Genomic DNA, 24,145 nt, shown 5'->3' on the forward strand with positions numbered 1-24,145 from the left:
ACAGATTGGTATACAGGATGACAATAACATCTCACAAGTATAGTTTTTTTAGGTTTATCAAACTCTTTTTCAACAGCAATCCATTGATGCTGAGAATGAAAATATCATCCCCATTTTAAAGAGGAGAAAACTGAAATTCATAGAACTTAAGTGACTTGCACATGGTCACACACCTAGTACCTACCAGAGCCAGGATTCAAATTCGGATTCCCCAACTTTAGGTTCCAACTCCCAAGTCCAACACTCTTTCAGGCTTGTTTCACTACTAAGCATCAAGGAAGGCAACTAGAAAGCTGTCTCAAAAGGTATGAGGGCATGAAATAAGGGAAATGGGTAAAACATAAAAAATGTTAACTAACAGCTTACATTAAGGCATCCAAAGTACTTTTATCACAGCCACCTTGTAAGTATATATGAGAGACACTTGAGATAATGATTCACAAGACTTTGTGATGTATTAAATATAAAGAATGGAAGGTATGAGTGCTACAGCTTATAAACAACAATGATTTGGGGGCCATATTCCCAGATTTTCAGATTCTGAAACCTGGTTTTCTCATTTTAACCTAGGGAACTGACTAGCCGAATTCACAAAAGATTATTTAAAAATCAAAATTTCAGAAAAATTTCAATTGACTAATTTATAATGAAATATATAACCTGCTAAGAAATGAGAAATTAAGCAGCTTCTTCCTGCTATTTCTGAAGGAATTAATTTTTCTTATCATTAGTAGAAATTTCTATATTTAAAATGTTTTTATATTGCAAAATTGAAATGATAGGATTCTAGCTCTTATGAACTAGATTAAAATGTAATTGGGATATATTTAACAAAATAAACAAAAACAATAAAATACAGATATAATTCATTTAAAAACTAAGTTAACAGACTGTAGGGATCCTTAGCTATGGATTTGTAGCTCCCATTTCTAAGTTTGACACCACTGTTCTCAAAGAAACATCATTGTCCCTAAGGGTACCTAAGTGAGAGCACTGAGGAGGCAGGCAGAGCTGATAATCTGAGGCAGGAGAGGGATCATTACTCATTAGGTATTCAGTCTATATGTTGGGCAATTCTGCCCTGCAAATGTTATAAGATCTATTCTCTGACCATTATTATTTTTTTAAACCCTTACCTTCCTTCTTGGAGTCAATACTGTGTATTGGCTCCAAGGCAGAAGAGTGGTAAGGGCTAGGCAATGGGGGCTAAGTGACTTGCCCAGGGTCACACAGCTGGGAAGTGTCTGAGGCCAGATTTGAACCTAGGACCTCCCATCTCTAGGCCTGGCTCTCAATCCACTGAGCTACCCAGCTGCCCCCTCTCTGACCATTATTAACAGAAACTTATCAGGAGGTTCAATGGAAAGTATAAATTTTAGACATCAAAAAATAGACTAATTCTGGCAATAGCAAAGAACTGACATGATGCAGATAAGATTCCAGAGATGATGGTACCCACACTTCAATCATCTTATAAGAGGCATGGGGGATGATAAGAGCAAAATATCATATACATTGTAAGGAGTTATTTAATTAGTCAGATTACTTGGAATGGAAGAATTATATTAGGAAATAAGTGAAATGTAAAAAAAAAGAGACTCTAAAATATTTTAAAATAAGTGAAAGGGGCTGCTAGATGGCTCAGTAGACAGAGCCAGGCCTAAAGATGGTCCTGGGTTCAAATCTAGCCTATTATTGCCTAGTTCTCAACACTTTTCTGTATTGGAACTGATACCTAGTATTCATTCTAAGACAGACAGTAAAGGTTAAAAAATAAATAACTAAATAACAAGGTACCTAAAAAGCTTAACCAATTATCAAAATGCTGCTTACTGAACCAAAGAGCAAATCAAATCAAATCAAAATGCTGCTTACTGAATCAAAGAGCAAAAAGAATTTGATATCCTTGTGAAATGTTTTTATTAAAATGTGAAGAATAGTAGTATTTGCACCAGCTATCCCATAGGACCAAGAAGGATCACAAATTTAGAGTGGGAAGGGAACTTATAGATTTTCTTGTCCCAATCTCTCAATTTACAGATAGAGATTTGGAGGCCCTGAGAGCCTGAATGACCTGCCCAAGAATCCCACAACTAGTAAGCATACTACTCCAAACAGTACATTAAAAACTTGGAAACATAAATTACTATAAAATGTGACTTGTTCTTCTGTGGTCACTTGTTATTATATACCCTTCTTTATAATTCCAGCATAATTTCATAACACATTATAAGTTTGTAGGCTATCTTCTGAGTGATACTTTATGCTGGCTGCTTCCTATTGACATCTAAGCCCTTTAATCTCATTAATCAAACAATCAATCAATCAACAGGTTTTTTTATAAGGCACTTACTAAATGCCAGGTGCTAACTTGGAGATACAAAGATAAATGGGAGGGGCAGCTAGGATAAATAGATAAATAGGAGGCTCAAGGGATACAGAGCCAGGCCTAGAGATGAGAGGTCCTGAGTCCAGATCTGATTGATTGGAGACACTTCCTAGTTGTGTGACCCTGGGCTCTCTCTCTCTCTCTCTCTCTCTCTCTCTCTCTCTATATATATATATATATATATATATATTTATAGGGCAAACAGTCTCCACCTTAATAAGGAGCTGCCTTCCTAAAAGAGAAAACATACACTGATATGAATATTTACAGGACAGATACAAAATGAATAAATATATTTGGGGAGGAGATGGAGGGACCAAGAAAGGCATTATGAAGAAAGTGGTACTTGAGCTGAGCCTTAAGGAAAACCTTCAAGAGACAGAAGTTAGAAGGAGTGTATTCCAAGCACAGAGGATGGCCAAGACAGAGGCACAAAGATGAGAGATGGAGGGTTGCTATATAGGACAATGAGAAGGATAAGATGAGGAACAGGAACATGGCTATAAAAGCAGGAAGAGTCCAGGTGGGGAAGATCTTTCATTGTCTAACAGAGGAATTTACATTTCAATTTAAAAGATTGAATAGGGAGTTACTAGAGTTTGTGGACTAGTGGAATTAACATGATTAGATCTGTTGTTGTGCACTTTGGGTAAATTATTTTGGCAGCTGTGTGGAGAATGCAGGCACTAGCCTTCCAGTTTTTTTTTATTATTGTTATTTTTTTCATGATAAAGCTGAATATTAAGAAGTTTGAGAATACACATATGAAGTCTGTCATATTGCTAGCCTTTTCAATAAGTGAGAAAGGTGCTGGATGAAGGGAATTAAGAACTCTAAAAATTAAAATTAAGAACTCTAAAATTCTAAAAAATGGATGTTAAAATTTTTTAATTTAATTTAATTTTTAAAAAACTTACCAAGAAAAGAAGAACGAAGTTTGTGAATATATGTAATGTTTATCTTTTTTTTTAAGTATTGACTAGCCCAGTCTTTAAATCATCATCTATAATAATAATAAAGAAAATTTATGGGAATTATACACAACTTAAAATAGTCAAGGATGCTGAGAATGCACTCTCCAGTTCAAGGTTACTGATCCTTAATAGAGCTTTCCATGTTATAAAATTCCCACAAAAACCCCAAAATGCAAAATTCTTCCTAAGGGTGACAATAATACCTAACCTAAAGATAATATGCAGCTAGAAGGGAGTAAGGAAAAGGTTGTAATACAACATAAAAAGACTTTGAATACATTAGGCGCATAGTAGATGCTTAACAAATAGATTGGGGGCAGCTGGGTGGCTCAGTGGATTGAAAGCCAGGGCTGAAGAAGGGAGATCCTGGGCTCAAATCTGGCCTCAGACACTTCCTAACTGTGTGGCCCTGGGCAAGTCCCTTAACCCCCATTGCCTAGCCTTTACCACTCTTCTGCCTTGTAACCAATATACAGTATTGCTTCTAAGATAGAAGGTAAGAGTCATAGGGAGAAAAGAAAAAAGGTTGATTATCTTCTGTTGACATTAATTACTTTTTTCTGTAGAGAGATAGATATGTATATGTATATAGGCAGATGTACACATATATATAAGACTAGACAGACAGATGTAGATAACTGTAACTTAAGTTTCCCCATCTGGAACATGGGAATAATGGTATTTGTACCATTTACCTTACAGAAAAGTATTGCAAAGACCACATGAGATAATATATGTAAAGTATTTTGCAACCTCAAAACATTATATAAATTACCTTTCCATGGCTTATGATACATATTTGAGAAGACTAATAGTCTTTAACAAAAAATTATGTCCCTTATTATCATAAGAACTCCATCTCCTATGAAAAAGTAACCAACCAAATTGGCCAGAGTATTCTTTTTCTAAATGAAAAATTCACATGATACTGAAGAAATGTTTATTATTGAAACCTGGTAATCTGATCAGTGAAGAGATTTCTACTTTTCAAGTTACCTCTTTCTTTTCCTACAAAATCAAAATGAAAACCCCAGGTCCATTTTCAACAATATTTAGGAAATAAAAACTTAACAGAATATTTTAAGATATTTAAGATCCTAAGTTAGCTATTCTTTTCCTTCTTGGTCCAAGAATGGAACAACTACCATTTTTCTGACCACTTACTTCTGTGATAAACTAGGAAAAAAAACTCTTTAAGATATTAGAGGGGGCAGCTGGGTAGCTCAGTGGATTAAGAGTCAGCCCTAGAGAAGGGAGGTCCTAGGTTCAAATCTGGCCTCAGCCATTTCCTAGCTGTGTGACCCTGGGCAAGTCACTTGACCCCCATTGCCTAGCCCTTACCACTCTTCTGCCTTGGAGCCAATACACAGTATTGACTCCAAGATGGAAGGTAAGGGTTTTTAAAAAAAAGATATTAAGTAAGTCCAAGTTTAATACAAATTCTTATGAAACCATTTTACGTCAACATATAGCATAATAAAACAATCTGTGACTACTTTCCTTCTTCCTGAGTTGAATCTATGTGCATTTAATGTCTTTATTGAGATCCATTCCTTTTAATCCTAGAAATTTTATCAAACTAGTTCTAATCAAAATCTAAAGTGACACTTGTTCATGATGTCATTTCTTCTACAGACATATTAACAGCTGATCACTTTACTAGAAGACTGAAGTTAGACTAACCAGAGAATTGGCAGGGTTATGCTTTGCCCTCTTTAAAGGCTAGTAAGGCAGTCTGAGATGCCCTAGATTGCACTAAAGCACAATGAAATCCCTGTTCTCTAGCCAGGAACATCAAGTACAGTGGTGGTGATAGAGGTTTCCTGAGTATTGCTACTCAAGAATGCCTGTTCTTTCAGCTGTTCTCATCTTGGATATTCTAAGCGAGTGATCTACATAATAACACAGGTGCAAGATGGGTGCAGTTTCAAAACCCTGGCAAAGGATAAAGCTCTAGCTATTTATTCTAGAATTTTATTTTTAATGTCTATAGAGTTGGGTGAATTTATTGCAATAAAGCATTTGTATTACTGTGTAAACATGCTAGCATATTTTAAATATGAATCATCAATTAGACAATCCTTTCAACATCTAACACCTGTTTTAATTATTCCAAACACCATGTGTTCCTTTTGCTGGGGATACGGGGATTATATTACTCAGACTTGTTTGGGGGCAATCTGATCAACTCCCTATGGTGAGCTTTTTGTCCCCTGGGTTTGTCTTCCCATTCTCCTAAGAGGTTCCAGCTTGAACAACTGCTAGGCAGTAACTAACTACAAGTACATTTGGCTTTGCTATTCATTTTACTACAGCTTTTCCCTCAAGAATTGGCACTTACTGAGCATAGGGCATTGCTGTAAGCACTGAGTATACTTCAAGGGTTCGTTAGTTTAGTTGCTTTTCTCTCCTTATTTGCAATGACTGTTTAATGTACTTATTACAGTTATACTAAGGGTCTAACCAAGAAAATCTCAATTTTCTAGAGACATTTTTATGGTATAGATAGCATGGCACAGAACAATTAGCAAGACTATGGCAACACATTACACTATGACTAGGCCCTTGTAATATATACCAGGAACCAAGGGTTGGTTCAGTGTTAGGAAAACAATAAACATAACTGACAACACTAATAACAAGAACAACATTAAGTGATTTAAATGAAAATCATCCATATTGATAGATGCCCAAAAAGCTTTTGACAAGATATAGCACTCATTCCTGTTTAATACGCTAAAGGCATTGGAGCAAATCTTTCCTTAAAATAATAAGTAGTATCTAAAACCAAGAGCCAACATAATCTATACTAGAGATAAATTAGAGTTTTTCCAATAAGATAAGGGATAAAGCAAGAATGTCTATCATCACCATTGTTGTCATCTTTCAGTCATGTCCAACTCTCCATGACCCCATTTGGGGTTTTTGTTGGCAGAGATTCTGGAGTGGTTTGCCATTTCCTTCTCCACTCATTTTACAGAAGAGGAACTGAAGTAAATAGAGTTAAGAGATTTGCCAGGGTCACACAGCAAGTAAGTGTCCATGACCAGATTTGAACACATAAACTTGAGTCTTCCTTACTCCAGGCCCAGAGCTCTATCCACTGAGCTGTCCCTTACTATTTAATTTAATGCTAGAAATGTGAGTGTAGCTATAAGACAAGATAAATAAATTGAGCACCAGCAAATAGGAAGCAAAATTATCACTTTTTGCAGATGTTTTACTTAGATAACCCTAAAGAGTCACCTAAAAAACTTATTGAAATAATAACCTCAGCAAAGTCGCAGGCTATAAAATCCACATAAATCATCTGCATTTCAGAATATGACCAATAAAATCCAGTAGGGAATGTAAGGAAGTTAAATTCCATTTATAATAACTGTGGAAAGTATGAAATACTTGGAGTCTACTCCAAGAACTCAAGTTTTCTCATCTCTAATGAGGCTTAACTAGACAACCCCTAATGTCTCTTTGCAAAACAAAGTACTGTACAGCTCCTAATCACTTTCCTATACTGATATTCATCTTTTTGTTAACATTAATTATGAAGACAATACTAATAAATAATAATTATAATATGTAATAATGGCATCCTTAAGTTAACTAAAAATTTTCACGTAAGCTCTCATGATTTTTTTTATTTTTTAAATAACCCTTACCTTCCATCTTAGAATCAATGCTGTATATTGGTTCTAAAGCAGAAGAGAAGGGCTAAGCAATGGGCTGATTTGCCCAGGGTCACACAGCTAGGAAGTGTCTGAGGCCAAATTTGAACCCAGGACCTCCCATATCTAGGTCTGGCTCTCAATCCACTGAGCCACCTAGTTGCCCCCAATGTTTTTTTTCTTTTTTCTTTTGAAGAGAATATTGGGTGGAGTTTTTTCTTTTTTGTAATACCCATGACTAGAAGTTAGGTGGCACAGAGGAGAGAGCCTTAGGCAAGTTACTTACTCTCCACTTGACTCAAGTTTTTTCAACTATAAATTGGAGATAATAACAGCAACTCTCAGGATTATTGTGAAGATCAAATGAGAAAATATTTGTAAAGTGTTTAGCATAATGCCTGGTACATAGAAAGCACTATATAAATATTAGCTATTATTGGTATTAACTTAAGACTGCTTTGTAGAGGTTGTTCCAACATTCACTGATTTTCTTTTTCCTTTCTGTACCCTATATTCAAAACTGCTGTAAAATCCTGTCACCTCTCCCTCTACACATTGACAGAAATATCATAAACTGAACTTGGTTAAAATACTAGATAGAAACTTCAAAATTAATGACAAAAGATATTACTAACTCGCATTTGTATAATGCCTTAAGGACTGCAAAGCATTTTCTTCACAACAGCCATCAGAAGTAAGCTATACAAGTATTACAAATACATTAAAAAGGAGGAAACTAAGGCACAGAGAGGGAAAACAATTTGTCCATGTTACAAAGCTAATAAATATATATATACATATATATATTTTTTTTAATAACCCTTACCTTCCATCTTGGAGTCAATACTGTGTATTGGCTCCAAGGCAGAAGAGTGGTAAGGGCTAGGCAGTGGGGGTCAAGTGACTTACCCAGGGTCACACAGCTAGGAAGTGTCTGAGATCTTCAATTCACTGAGCTACCCAGCTGCCTGCCCCCCAAAGCTAATAAATATTAACCTTATTCAAAACCAGGTCTTCCAAAAAAAGTAGAATTCTTCCCAGTATACCAATCTGTCCTTCTGGTTTTAACTCATCTCAGAGCCTGATGAATATTAGTAGGAGACTGGCAAAAGTGATAGTAACTGATCTGTTTTTATGGGATTATGGAGATTTTAAGTATGTAACTTGTGTAATGCTCTTTTTCATGAAAACATGAACAGTGTTGATATTTGTCACAGCCCCAATTTAAGAGTATGTTATTCTGAGTCAAAAACTGGATCCAAATGAGGTTGTAATATATGAAAATTCTATCCATTTATTAAATATATTATGGAAGTATAGATGTTTTTGAAATTCCCTATCTGGCTACAAAATAGGAGCAGTACTTTTTTCTGAGGTCCTATTCACACCACACTGTATACATAGTAATGCCTGGAGAGAACATTTCCCAGCACAGAAAATAAAACAATACCTAGCTCTCATAGGAGGGATGATGAAAGGATTGTGAGAGAGAGGAAGCCCAGTCTTCCAGGCACTCCCTGATCTCTCAATTCTTTTCTGCCAGAGATTTTTCAGTCTACTAGCAAGAGCCAAAAAAGAAATGTCAGAATACAGAGTCCATTTACCCACAAGCACCTTTCCATTAATAGTCTCTAAGGCCATATTCAGATATCTCCTGCCAAGAGGGAAAAAAAGGCCATTGCTTTTTCTAGCATTCACCTTTTTCTGCCCCAGGTCACTACACTGTGTGTGTACCCATATCCTGATTTAGTTTGGTATCTGTATGTCTTGTTTCCACTTATTTTGCAAGCTCTCTGAGAACATAATGTCCATGTGTGTGCTTTCTCCAGCACGCAATAAGTAGTTTAGTCCCTTACTGATAACAGCTTACAACTTTCAAAAGTCTTGGATCAGAAATGATAATTAACTATCTCAAGCATACCACACTGCAATCAGTCCATTGCCTTCTGGCAAGATAATAAAAAGGACAATAGAACCAAAAAAATCCCAACAAAAACTTCCAAACAAAAACCCACCATGCCATGTGTTAACTTGAAAATGTTGATGGAGCAAGTATTCAAATAGAATGAGATTGTTTTTAATGACAAAATATAAAATATATAACTTCAAACTGTATATTCTTTCTTATAGAAATAAGATTTATTACTTTAATAGATTTTTGCATAGGCATACTCCCTTCTTACAGTTAATTCATACCCCCAGAGAATGTCAAAACCTGAAGGAATAAGAGAAAAATCTTATCCAAGATTTATCCATACTCCATACATCTTGTCTTTATCCCATATATTAGTAAACTGAGGCCCACTGGGGGATATACGATCCACAGGTCACTCCAGCTGGAGAACTAAGACTAGAACCTCAGGCTCCTGATTTTCAAGTGCTCTTTCCATATATAAAAAGAGTGGGATATGAAAGAAAGGAACTGATCATAATACGGAAAGTCTTTTCTAAATCTTATGGAATCATATAAATGGGAGTGGATATTACTCAATATTAAATATACACCTGACATATTCATTCTACCAAATTCTATTCCACCATTCTACCGCTGCTTACTTCTAAACTATGCTACACCAATTATTTTTCCATGTCTCAAGTTTAATATCATAAATAATATTTATAGGTTTAACATATCTACATCTCCAAACAATAAATACATATGGTATTCTGAAAAGGCAAATAAAACATCTGTTTCCAATTATAATCTGAATTAAAAATGTCAATTTTCCATATATCAAAACATATAGCAGTAGGCCATACTTCAACATGGAAGTATCTGCTAGAACTTGTCCTCTACTGCCTAGTAGAGGACCATAATCAAGATGAACCATACCATAAAAAGGAAATAGAATGTCCAAGAGAAACACAAACTAGCTTTTTCTTCAAACCTACCCATTTTCTGAACCTTTACTACTTCTATTGAGACAGAAACCATCCTTCCAATCATCTAGATTTGCAACTTCAGAGTCATCCTTGACTCTTCACTGTCCCTCATCTACATCATATCTAATTAAGTGTCAAGTTACCTTTATATCATATCTCAAATCTATTCCATTCTCTCTACTTACATTTTCACCATCTTACTGAGGCCCTCATCCCCTCTCACCTAAGCTACTGCAATTGCATGCTAAATAGTCTTTAAGGCTACAAAAAAAGCATATTATTTAAAATATATTAAATATAAATGATATATACTAAAGACTTCATTCAATGCCTCCTAAGTGACCCTGGGCAAGTCATTTAACCTCTGTCTGCTTCAATTTCCTGATCTATAAAATGAGGATAACAATAGCACCTACCTCTTAGAGTTTCTGTGAGGATCAAATTAAGATATTTGTAAAACACTTAGCACAGTGCCTGGCACTCAGTAAGTATTTGTTTCCTTCCCTTTTGCTACCCTCTGTATATAAGGTTCTCATAATTGTGAAGATAGGATTAATTCTCCACTTGTCTATTTTTAGTTAATCAACTCAGGAACTTAAAGTACCCCTACTTACCATTAAGTAGGGGAGTTCACAAATCACTTACTAGAGTAAGCTCATTCCTCCAAAGGCCACTCCCCACCCCTTGGGCAGTGCTAAGCAAATTAAAAGACTGCCATTGGTTTCTGTGAGGAAGGAGGAGTGACAGGAAGTGACAGGTGGAAAAGAAGAGACCAGCATGGTCTAGAATTCATTCCCTTCGAGATTGGTTCCAGAGATTCCTTTCCTGGCTTAAAGGAGACTTTTCCTCTGGATCCTGCATTGGCTTGCTGAGTGAATAGCTGAGATTCCTACCTTGGCTTTGGAGGAGGACGTGTTGGTGGAACCCTGGCTGAAGACACCACAGGGACTTCTGGTAGAGGATTACTGGAAAATCCAGTGGAGACAAGAGTCTTAGGGAACCCCTGCCTTGGCTGAGCTGGATTTCACCAGAGAAAGGCTAGTAGGCTTGTTGGGAATCTGTCTCTTTATCTACATTTATACTTTCATCCTTCCCTCCTCTTTGTAAATAAAGCTGCTAAATGTCATTTTGACTTAAGCTGTGATATTTTTAAATGAGTGACCACAATATTACTTTGTAATTCTCATATTTAGTTAAAAACCATAAATAATGTACCCTAAAAATACTGAATTAAGCTAGTACAATGGCTTTTACTCTTGTTCCTATTAATGGACATATAACCAATGTAGTCTCAGTAAAAAAAATGAAAATGACAAGTTGATGTCCTAAAATTTTGTTAATAACTTTCCCCCAATTTAATAATGTGCAGGAGCACAACAGCTATAACTATCATAAATTTGGTCTATCTGGTACTAATTCTGATGCTTCCTCTAAAAACTAAAATGCTGATATTTGTTTCTTTATATCATCATAAATATGGTGGCTGCTGACTGATTTTCTTTTTCCTTAATTCACTTATTTACAACATCATAATAAAAGTCATACAGGATAGTGTCATGAAAAGGAACCAACATGTCCAAGAGAAACTCACATTGTTACATTATTAGATAAAGGACTTTCAGCATAATCATCTAGAGACCTCCAAGGCATTTTCCTAGAAAGCAACTATCTGGGCATTGACTGCAATTTTTAAAAAGTAATGAGTACTGTAGAAGAAAAGATGAACTATTTTAAAAAGAAAAAATATTCAAAATTATCTCAGAGCTGCCAAAACCCCAATCTCCTCACTTGCCCTCTCTGCCCCTACTTGCATATTGCTGAACAAAGTCATATAAGCAAGCTGCATGAAGCCAATACATATACAATATATGCTATCTAATCTCCAATAATACCCTCACTGCTTCATGACAATGTTTTTATTCTTCCTTAATTGACTCTTTCACATTCTCCAATGTAGCAATTTCAAATCTTCTCTCCTAAACCATACTATTCACTATCTCTATATGCAATGGAACTTTACTGAGAAAAGAGGTCATTCATATCATGAGTTCCTTTTCCCCCTCAAACACCTTCACATCATTGTCCATTTTTTTCTTTCTTTACTCCAATATCCAGAGAAAAAGAAGAAAAGAGTTTGTATTTTTTTATTCTTATTTTCCATCTCAAAGTCAATAATGTGTATTGGTTCCAAAACAGAAGAGTGATAAGGGCTAGGCAATGGGGGCTGTCAACTTAAAATCTAGAAACCCCCAAGGTTAGTTAGCTTGAAAGTTGAAGAGCCCAAGTTTGACCTTGTCACATGAGAATTTCTCCCTGAGGAAAATCACAACTTAAAGTACTTTAGGTGGAGCTAGCAAACAATCAGATGTTAAGTATCCTTTAGGTTCTCCCCTTGGTGTCCTTTCTCAGGTATCTCAGTCCTTGGCTGGATCTTTACCTTTTGTGTCCATTGTAAAGCATCAGCCTCTCCCTGATAATCCTGTCTAGAACTCCTCATTTCTTTGTAGTCATTGTAAAGCCAATCAACCATATGCCTGTACTCAGTTCCCCAAGAGGTATATAAGTTACCCAACTTTCATAGTTTGTCTGAGCTATCCTCTAGCAGTCACTTCCAGAGACATGGGTACCATGTCTTCAGCTCTGTGGTTTTGAGTGCATGACTCTGTGTGGAGGCCTAAATATCGTACCATATCTCTCTCCTGATTAAAGACTTGGTTTTTATGACTATTTAATAGTTCTGTGTTTTTTCCATTTAGATGAGGAAACTGAGACCCAGACATGTGAACTCAAATCAAGGTCTTCTGACTTAAAATTTAGCATTCTTTCTAGCATTCTTTATTTGCACAGTGATGGGTTTTGAGAAGCATTGTGGTTTAGTAGAAAGAAAACAAGACTGAGAGGGTTCAAAAAGCTGTACCAAATCACATAGCTAGTTACATAGTGGCACAATTGTTATTAGAACCACAGATAACATTACACCCATTTAATATGAAAAGTAGAACATTTGTTACTGCTACTAGAATGGAGGGTAGGGGAGGATGTCAATTGTAGATAAGTAAAAAGATTACCCAGGAATCCCTATTGACATGAGTGCTGACCAGTAAAGGCCTCTGTAACATACAACCCATGGACAATTTCATAACTCAACATGCCTTCCACTCATAGACACCCAGCCTACAATTTCCTGGAATTGCTTCTTTCTAGTATTACATCTCTCACCTGATCCAGATAAACCTTTCAACCCCAAGGCTAATGTTAGTTGATACATTTATCTTACCCCAAGTATGCTTGATGTATTTTGCTGATTGCCTGGATTGTGTATCACATGATGTGAGAATATGCCCTCATCTAAGAGACACCCATGAAACATTCTATAATGCTTGCCTCTTTCTTAAAATGCTCTATGCTTGGCTTAGGAGAAGAATTAAAATGATTAAAAGACTGAATGATAAACACTGGCTTATGCCACTAGAAAACATAAAAACCAATACAGTCAGCTAACTCTGCCAGAGGACCTCACTTTAGACCTCTTGTCCTAGATTGGATCAAGGCTAGGAAACCAAGAACCTGCCTAGGGCAATTGTCCTTTTTGTCAGTTTGATGAGTCTTAAGGTGAAACCTCAGACTTTCCTCAATTTTCATTTTTACAATTATCAATGATTTGGAGAATTTTCTTATCTAGCTATAGATACTTCCTCAGAAAACTCTATTCAGATCTTTTGACCAACAAGAGAATAATCCTTATTCTTATAAATGTCAATCATGTTCTTTCTTATTCTTATAAATTTGAATCATTGGTAAAACTGTACTGGTTCAGTCATTTTGGAAAGTAATTTGGATTCAAAAATTACTAAACTCTTTGACCCAGCAATACTACTTCAAGAACAAAGAGATAAACAAAGAAAGGAAAGGATCCATATGGAGAAAAATATTCATAGCAGCTCTTTTCATAGCAACAAAGAATTGGAATCAAAGGAGGTACTCATCGATATCAGACTGGCTGAACAAATTATGGCATTTTCAGGTAATAGAATAATATTGTGCCCTAAGACATAAAAAAGGATGGGTCCAGGGAAGTCTGAAGTTCGCATAAATTGATGCAGAATGAAGTGAGAAGAATCAGAAGAATAGTTTATACAATACAATAACAACCTTGTAAAAGCAAACAATTCTGAGAGACTTAAGAACTTTAATCAATGCAATGACCAACAATAATTTCAAAGACCCCATTATGAAACATGGTCCCCACCTTCTGATGATCAACCAAAAAACATTTGTTAAGCACCTGCTATGTACCAGGCAAGATGCTAAGCACTGTGGATACCAAAAAGAAGCAAAAGAAAACCCCTGTTCTGGAACAGCTCACAATCTAAAATGGGAGACAACAAACAAATACATTACAAAGCAAGCTATATTCAGTATAAGTAGGAAAAATTTAACAGAAGGAAGTCACTAGAATTGAGATGTTAGGAAAGGTTTCCTATAAAAAATGGGGTTTTAGTTGGAACTTACAGGAAGCCAGGTAAATCAGTAGGTAGAGTTGAGGAAAGAAAGTCTTTCAAGCATAGGGGACAACCAGAGAAAATGTCCAGAGAGATGGAGTGTCTTAGATATAGAAGAACCAAAAAGTTTTTATCACTGGTTCAAAGTAAAAGGGGTAAGAAGACTGGAAAGATAGAAAAAGGCTACCTTATAAAGCTCTTTAAATGCCAATTAGACCATTTGATATTTGATCCTAGAGGTCATAAGGAGCCACTGGAGTTCAATGACATGGTTGGACTTGCACTTCAGAAAAATCATTTTAATGGCTGAATGGAGGATGGAGTAGAATGGGGAGAGACTTGAGACAGGCAAATCCACTGGCAGGTCATTGCAATAGTCTAGGAGTCAAGTGATGAGGGCCTGCACCAAAGAGATGAAGGCTTGCATTGAAGTGCTAGTAGTGTCAGAGGAAAGAAGAGGGCCTATTAGAGAGATATTGCAAAGGTGAAATAAACAGGAAGATCCTGAAAGAAAACAAGAAGTCCTCTGGTGTATTGGATAGATTCTCCAAGGAGAATTACAAAAAAGAAAAAAATCCATGGACTACAGTCACCTATGATTAGAAATCAGAGAGGGGTGTGACCTGTCAGTGAAGGAAACAAGATGAAAGAATCACAGATCTTACAAAGTAAGCTTCTTCTCACCTCCACAGTAGAGGAAAGGCCTGTTTTTAGTAAATATATAATGTTGCATCTTTTGCTTGTCCTGACAATACTAATAATAACATAGAACATAGGACTGCTAAAAAATTGGCATCAAAATGTTTCAACACCCCCTCCAAAAAAAGGGGGCATTATCCACTCTTCCCATCTCTACCCCCAAGAGCAAGAGGTAGTTCCCAAGGAGGGCAGGATAAGGGAAGGGGAAGGGAATAAGTATTTATGCCTTCAGTGTTCCAGGAACTGAGCTAAGCACTTAGCAAATATTAGCTCATCTGAGAAATCTAGGAAATCCTGGGAGGTAGGTTCTATTATTGTCCCTTTCAATAAATGAGGAAACTGAAACAAACAGAAAAAAAGTGATTTATTCAGGGACACAAAACCAGTAAATTTCTAAGGCTGGATTTGAACTCGACTTCCTGACTCCAAGCCCAGCATTCTGTGCACTATGGCACCACTAATAGCAGCCTGGGGCACCATAAATAACATCACTAAAGATATTGTAAATAGTAGTATGTAGGGCTGCCAAAGAAGCCATCAATATTTAACTTCCACATAAAATGAACAATCCTTTTTAATTTAAAATTCACAAAGATAGATATTTCAAGTCAGTTGCCTGATTTTGGCCACAACAATTTCATAGACATTAAAGTATTAAGTGTCTCTTGATACTTGTCTCTGAACCAATGATTAACTTATAAATAAATGCACCAAATGTATTAGCACTACTAAAATCCTAATCTGATGTCTCATCAGATGGGTTGAGAGTTCTCAGAGGCTATGCGAGAAGAGTACAACAAGCTTGAGGGCATCCTATCATGCTGTTAAGTATGGGTCCATCAACAGCCTGTGTGACCAATGTCCAAGGACCTACCAGGCAGAAAAGTTAAATCCCAGGGGTTTGGCCACGTGGCGATCACTTTTTCAGCTTAAGTAAACAAAAAAAATATAGAAGGATTGCAATCTATACTGGTGGAGGAAGTACCTATACCAATTAAATAAATATACAAAGTAATATGCAAACATATTATTAAGAAATTAAATACTAAATGTACTTAGAGGTATTAAATTCTTTATGCATCAATAATAAAAATATAATAATAATAAGGTCAACCAATAACCAATTAAACAGTCTAAAGTTACACACTGGTTAGTGCTTGTCCAATCTACAATACAAACAAGAAGGTTCCACTCATCAAGTGCAGAGGAGAAAGTCTCTACAACAGATTTCTTCCTATGATTTCAAAGATCCCTCTTCAAGGACTATGATCTTCATAAGACCCAACTAGTTTAGTCAGCAGCCTAGGGGATAATCAACCTAGGGCAACTAAGAATAATTGAATTCACATCCCAAGAGTACTTCTTTTTTAAAGCAAATTTTCTCCCTCATTCACTGGATTTGACTATCCATCAACAAGTCAACCAGGATTTTATTAAGTGCCTGAAAATTATTCAAAAATATACAGGAACTGAAATTTAAGATTTGGCATGGCAGATCTCTCACAACATGGTTATGGAGAATAATCAGCAAATCCACTGATCACCTAAGCACTCTACTATAGCAAAATATGAATGCCAGAAAGCCATACTCCATTTTAGCAGACCCCCTGGCTGCCAATGAGATAAAAGTCCTGGGCCTAGAGTCAGGAAGATTCTAATTTGAATCTGGTCTCAGAAATTTGATAGCTGTGTGACTCTGGGCATATCAGTTAACCCTATTTGCCTTAGTTTCTCATCTAAAAATGAGCTGGAGAAGAGAATAGCAAGCCACTCCAGTATCGGTACCAAGTAAACCCCAAAATGAGGTCAGGATTCAGACACAACTGACATGACTTAATAACAGCTTATAACATTCTAATACAAAGCTATAAAAATATCTAATGAAATAAAAAGATAACTATTATTATTGCTTTTGAATCCTATTCCTCTTGCTTAAAAAATCCAAAATTTGCAGAGAAAAATATTTTATTTTTCTAAGAAACAAAGTAAAAGGATCATTTTTGAAGCAGTGTGGCTTATAATCAATTCAAAATTGTTTCTGCTTCTATTCACCAGTACTATTTATACTCTTTGGATACATCTTTTCTAAATTACCAATTTCACTTTTAATAATTTTTTTACTAAAATTTTTTTTACTACAATTCTCTCAATTTTTGTGTCAACCTACCATGCAATTCAACTTCTGATTTTCTTTTCTGGCTTTCTAATAAACTAGAACAAAAAAAAATAGGCAATTGTAAAATGGCTTAGATTAAAAAGTTTTAGTCTTGCAGCATGACCAAATCTGAGCCTTCTGCCTTAGATGTAGTAACATTAAGCTAGGTAATGAAACAAGCTGACTAGCTCAAAAAGAAGGTTGGTTTTTGTCTTTTTAGGCAGATAAAATACACAAAATATCCAAAGTCACAGATCCCTGGGTAGAGAGATATTTTTCAACAAGGTATTTTTCCATGCCATATTTTTTTAATACTTACATATATCCTAAAGAACAATAACACTTTATGTTTTCCTTTTAAACTCTTACAGAAAAGTATTTATCAGCAATTTTTAAAACCTATTTTAATTGTTCACTTAAGCTGAGGTATACCTTCATTCACATGATCCTTGGACAAGTTGTCAGTTTAAATCAATTGTAATACTAATGACAATATTATTATCCACCACCAAAACAATAGATGTAATGATAACAATAAAAATTAGAGAATAGTTCCTTAAACATGGTTGATTTAAAAACTGCCTAATCCAAAACCTCCTGAAGGTACACTACTCTGTAGCATGTCTTGTGCTAGTCCAAAAATCAACATATCTTTCATCTAGGTGTTAACATTTTCAGAGGACTTGATTCAGAATTACAAAAAAAATTATTTCTAAGATTCAGCTCAGTAAATAGTTATCACCTTGTAACTCTACACCCTGTTTGTTTTTTTCTGGAATGCTAGAATTAACATTTAAATGCACTCTAACCTCCCACTCAAAACCAGATGATCTCTAAGGCCTCATCCAATGCTGTTATTTCATCAATGAGGAAATAGCCTTTCTCCAAGTCAGCAAAGCAAAAAAGGATTCTATCTGAACATCAACAGCACACTCTGCTGGTCTTGAGTCTCTATTATACCAACCAAAACTTGAAAGCCTACACTTTCAAATATTTTCCCCAAGTGAAAAATACTCCCCAAATAAAAATTTGCCATAAAAGCAAACCCAAATGTGTAATTTTTATTTTAAGAATACGCTTTGCCTAATAAAAAATGTTCAAAATAACATTAATAAATTGTACAGTTAAATGGCAAGTAATTTTTTAAAACTACCAAGAATGTATGCTGTTAAAAGAGGCTGGAAATAAAATAGGAAAGGAAAAAAACCTCATGGTTTAAAGGATGAACTTAAGGTGAGAAAAATTATTAAAGTCTGTAAAAGGATTCAAAAAGTTTAGCCTAGTACCCAAAGCAGGAGGGAAGAAAGGCCTAAAAAATCACCAATCACCATAAAATACGTGGAGAAACAGCAGAGCTTAGGATATCTAAAAAATGAGGAAAAAGTCTCTGTCATAGCTTTTTATAGGATAAACAGCTGTCAGTTATACATAAGGTAATAGAATTACTTTGATTTTCTTTAAAAATAATTTTTTCATTATGCCTCAAATCACAAAAATAATAATAATAATTTTTTTCTTCTTAATACCACCCAAAACTTGAATGAAGTGGAAAAGTATTATTTTTTAAATCTTCTAGATGGTACTGAGAATATCAAGGTCATTTTTCAGCCTAAGAGGAATGTTCCAATATTAAGTACACCTAATAAAGTCCTTTACTTTGAGCTGTTTGAAGGTGAATTAATTTCAAGGGATGAGCAAAATATGCCAGATTAAATTTTACAAAAACATAGAAACATTTGTATTTCTTCTACCTTTGACACAATATTTTCTTGCAAATGGGAATGACAGAAAACCACTCTGCAAATGGTTTAAATCTACTGGCATGCTGTGGAGGAAAAGGCAAGCTCTGCTTGTGGAACTGTAAATTGATATAGCCATTTTAGAAACTAATTTGGATCTATACCACAAAAGTTATTAAACCATGCAAACCTTTGGCCCAATGGTACCTAGACCTATTCCCCAAAAAGGAAAAGAACCCAAAATATTTATAGCAGGGTTTTATGGTAATGGAAAAGAATTAGAAATCAAAGATGTAACTATCTTTTGGATTATAGTTTAACCTATTATGGTAATTAAATATAATAGAACATTTGCACTGTAATACTCGATGAAAAGGAAACTTGGGAAAAATCTGTATGAACTAATATAAAATGAAATGAGCAGAACTAAAATGATAATTTATGCAATAATAACACTGTAAGAGCAAACAACTTTGGAAGATTTACAAACTACTAATCATGATTCTAGGAGTCTGAGGATGATTTGTGCTTACTACCTCCTGACAATGAGGTAATAAACTGGAGAGGCAGAATGAGACAGACATTTTTGGCTATGGTCAATTTTACATTTTTTTCCCCTAACTATGCATATTTCTTACAAGAGTTAATTTTTCTATATAGTGGGGTAGGGGGAGTGGGATAGAAAATAAATGCTTATTAATTAAAAAATAAAATGAAAACATAAGTCTAATGGAAATCAGAGTGAGCTCATGGGAATAAAAATGTCTTTTTATGATACACAGGATATCTATTACCTCTTGGATCAAATATTAATTCCTCTGTTTTACCTTTAAATGTTCTCAAAACTTTCCCAACCTTTTAAAAGTTTCCTACTCATACTCATCATTATAAACCTACTTATTCAGGACATACTATGTCCCACCTCCATGCCTTTGCTGTGCCTGGGCTTAGACTTTATTCACCTCCTACCTCCACCTCTTGGAACCCCAATTTTACCTCAAGACTCATCTCAAAACCATTCCCTAGTTGATAAATAAATGATCCAAGGAAATGGATCGGTAATTTTCAGAGGAAATCTAAGCTACCAATATCCACATTTAAAATTTTTTCCAGATAACTAATAATTAGAGAAATATAAATTATGGAAACTCTGAGGTCCTATCTCAAGTCCAGGAGATTAAGAGAGTTGACAAAAAAGGAAAATGCCAAATGTTTGAGGAGCTGTGGGAAAATAGGCACAGTGACACAGCAATCTGGAACAAAGTACCAAGTTCCTAAACCACACATGTGTTCTGATCCAACAATACTACAAGTAGGCCTATACTCCAACAAGATAAAAGAAAAAAGAAAAGGCCCTATGTATATGAAATATCTATAACACTTCTTTTTGCAGTGGCAAAAAACTGGAAATCAAGAGTGTCCACCAATTAGGAAATGGTTAAATAAATTATGGTATACAAATGTAATAAAATGCCATTGTGTTGAAAGATACAACTGAAAAGTTAGTTTTGGAAAATTTTAGAAAAATTTATATGAACTGATGGAGAGTGAACAGAACAAGGAGTACAATTTATACAATAAAAAAGTTGTAAAAATGAATAATTCCAAAAGACTTAAGAACTCTGATCAATGCAATGATAAACCATTCTTCTAGAACAGAGATGTCAAATACCCAACACTAATGGTCTGCAATGATCCCTAACTACAGCTGCCAGAACCAGATTAAAATGCAATTGGAAAACATTTAATAAATAAATAAAAATACAATAGAACACAGGTTATATTAATATGTGGTTTTCTAAGTCAATATATGGTCCCCATAAGTCCATGGTTCAGTGGTCACTTTCTTTTTGAGTTTGAAACCACTGTTCTAGAGCAGTGATGTCAAACTTGCAGGTGTCTTAGACTTATAAATGTTGGAAATTTCACCATTGGGAAATTTCATACTTGAAAAATTTCCTATTGATAGTGGGAACTCTATTGGAATGTGAACCCCATTGGCATGGGAGGTTCCTCCTCCTCCCTTCTTAAGATTACTTTAGGACAGAAACCCTTTGCTGAACAATGGAAAGGGCTTTGACCTATGCTTAAGCATAGAACAGGAATTTCTTTGAGTCATGATTGTTTTTAGAATTGATACAATAGAGATACTTGGAATGACAGAACCAGGTCTTGGAAATTACAATCTCCACCCTACTCAGTCCTAACAGGATTTAGGAAGGGCTGCAGCATAGATCAAAATTTAATTATTCCAATCTCTACCCTACTCAGGGTAACAGGATTTAGGAAGGGCTGTAGCAAAGGATCAAGATTTAATTATTTGAGAATATGACCTTCAACAGACATGTGCAAAGCCACAGATCTCTGGGCGGTCCTGGGTTAAGCTAGAGCCACCACTGGCACAGGGAAGACATGGACAGTGATTGGTAGATGTGAGAACTGAGGGGAGGGAACTTGGATGGTTTCCTTAAAGAGAGAGGGGCCTGAGGACTGAGGGGTGGTTGGTTGGAGAGTTTTTTGGCTCTGAGAGGTTGTGCTTGCTCTGAAGGAAGCTGGAGGTGGAGGCCCCTGAGACTGTTTCTCCATTTTGGTCACGTGAGTAATAGGGACTGATCTCCTTTCTTTGCCTCAGCTATCTAAGGGCTTGGGTCTTTTGGCCCAGCCTAAACAGAAGGGGTATTTAAGCCCTATTCCCTTCTCTCCCCTTTCTCTCTCCCTCTCTCTCTCTCTCTCTCTATCTCTAATTCCTTTCTTCCTCCTGTTTGTAATTAAACTCTATAAAAGGCTGACTTGAGTTTTCATTTAGGAATTACATAGCTGAATTCCTTGGCGACCTTAAATTAATATATATCAGTCTTTTAAAGTGATTTCCTTGTCACACAGGCAACATATTTACCTGGAAAACTACAAATTAGCAATATGTATATCATATTATATTTTTATTTATTTTGGTAAACATTTCCCAATTACATTTTAATCTAGTCTCATTGGAGTTTTGCTTACTACATGCAAAGAATTTGACACCTCTATTCTAGAGATGAAGACTGTTACACATCTGAGAAGTGACAAACAACTATGCAAATGGTAATGGCCAATATGGGAATTTATTTTGCTTGATTATGCTTGTTAGAAGAGTTTTGTTTGCCCAAAGAGTTATAAAACTGCATATACCCTTTGATTCAGCAATACTACCACCAGGTCTAAATCCCATAGTGATAAAAAAAAATGGGGAAAAGGACCTATTTGTACAAAAAATATCTATAGCAGTTCTTTTTGTGATAAAAGAATTAGAACTGAGAGAATGCCCATCAATTAACTGGGTAATGACTAAACAAGTTGTGGTATACAATTATAATGCAATACTATTGTGCCATAAGAAATGCCAAACAGGATGATTTCAGAAAAACCTGGAAAGATGTATATGAACTGATACAAAGTGAAGTGAACAGAATCTAGATAGCAACAGCAATAAGATATGATGAACATTTGTGAATGACAGTCTCAGCAGATCCAAGACAATCCCAAAGAGCTCAAGATGAAAAATGCTCAATAAGAAAGAGCTGATGGAGTCTAAATGCAGATCAAAGCAGACCACTCTTCCTTTCATTTTCTTCATGGGTTTTTTTTTTGGGGGGGGGGTCTTCTACAACGTGGAAATGTTTTATATAATAGCAGATGTAAACCAATAGCAAACTGCTTACTGTCTCAGGGCAAGAGGGAGGGAAAGAGGAAGAGAATGTGGAACTCAAAAAAAAAAAGATGCCAAAAACTATTTTTACATGTAAGTGGGAAAAAAGGAAACATTACTGAAGGGGGGGGGGGGGGGGTGGAGGGTGGGAGTTTTATTTGGGTTTTTTTGAAGAGGGGAGTGGAGACAAAAGGTAGAAAGGAGAAATAAATTGGAAATTCAAAAAAATAATAAATTGGATATTTAAAAAATATATAAGCTAAAAAAAAATAGAAAAGTAATCAGTTTATACAACACCTTCTCCATGATGCCTTTCTTTGTCTCTTCAGCTACTAGAACACCCTTTCCCCAAATAAACCTCTTTTACATTATGTGTATATATTCATTTGTACACATGACCTCTACCTCATTAGAACAAAAGTTCTGTGAGGGGAAGGACTTTGATTTTTTTCTCTGTCTCCTGCACTCAGCACAATAAATGACATGTAGTAATTTAATAATAAATGCTTGTTGACTAATTAATGAGACTATCAGAGAACCAAATGGTTTAAAAGAATTGTTTCAATAAAATAAATGTAAATGTTTTACTAAAATAATATATTATTTCTATTGTAGTTTCTGAAACTCATTTTTCTATATCAAAGGCCCATTTTAATAGCAAATGGGAGGTTATCTCCCTGAAGATTTAGGCTTTGATAGTGCCAATCTAATCACTTACAATATATGCCACATTTATAATATCACTCTTCTCTTTTTAATTAAAGACATGGATAAACAGGGAGAAATGTCTTATATTTCTTTCTTACCAAGCTTACCAAAGCACTTATTAAATTTATAATGCCATCACACATTCAATCCAAGTATATTTTTGCAATTATTATATATTTCACTTGCAACCGTTACCTACTCTAGTTTGTCCTATGCCAGGGAAAACTTTCAAATTTAAAATACAGATTACCTTATCAACCTAAGTATTGGCTTTCAACTGACTAAAAACAGCTAATTCCTTTTTTTTTTTTAAGAAAGTATGTGATAATAAATAATGAGGGGTTTTATTAGTACTATGCAGACAAGAAAGGAGAAAGAACACTACAAATTTTCAAGATACCACACTTCAACTCCATGTTCCTTTTGTCTCCATTTTATAATTCAATGAATTTATTACATAGTTGTTTAATTAACATAGCATAAATCATTTATGTCTCTGAAAAAAAGTTTAGTATCACATTATTGAGAGTTTATCATCTGACATTGGGTTTAGCTGAGAGGTTTAATTTGTTTAATAAATCTACAACCTTTAGAAAAATAGCCACGGACCCACAGCTTTAACATTATGCTGTTAATAAATCATTCATCTTGTGAAAAATAATTATATTTTTTCTTATAAAACTATAGAATCATGAAAGAAACACAGTAATACTTTCTTTTCTAACCATATTACAAGAATGAGT

General features: G+C 35.2%; 1 protein-coding gene across 3 annotated transcripts in view; it reads right to left on the bottom strand.

Annotated features, from left to right (window-relative positions):
- BRIP1 (BRCA1 interacting helicase 1) overlaps positions 1–24,145 on the bottom strand; it is a 250,268-nt gene that overhangs the window by 199,304 nt on the left and 26,819 nt on the right. The window lies entirely within an intron of this gene.

This window comes from Monodelphis domestica, chromosome 2 (genome assembly GCF_027887165.1).
Source record: "Monodelphis domestica isolate mMonDom1 chromosome 2, mMonDom1.pri, whole genome shotgun sequence".
NCBI lineage: Eukaryota > Metazoa > Chordata > Mammalia > Didelphimorphia > Didelphidae > Monodelphis > Monodelphis domestica.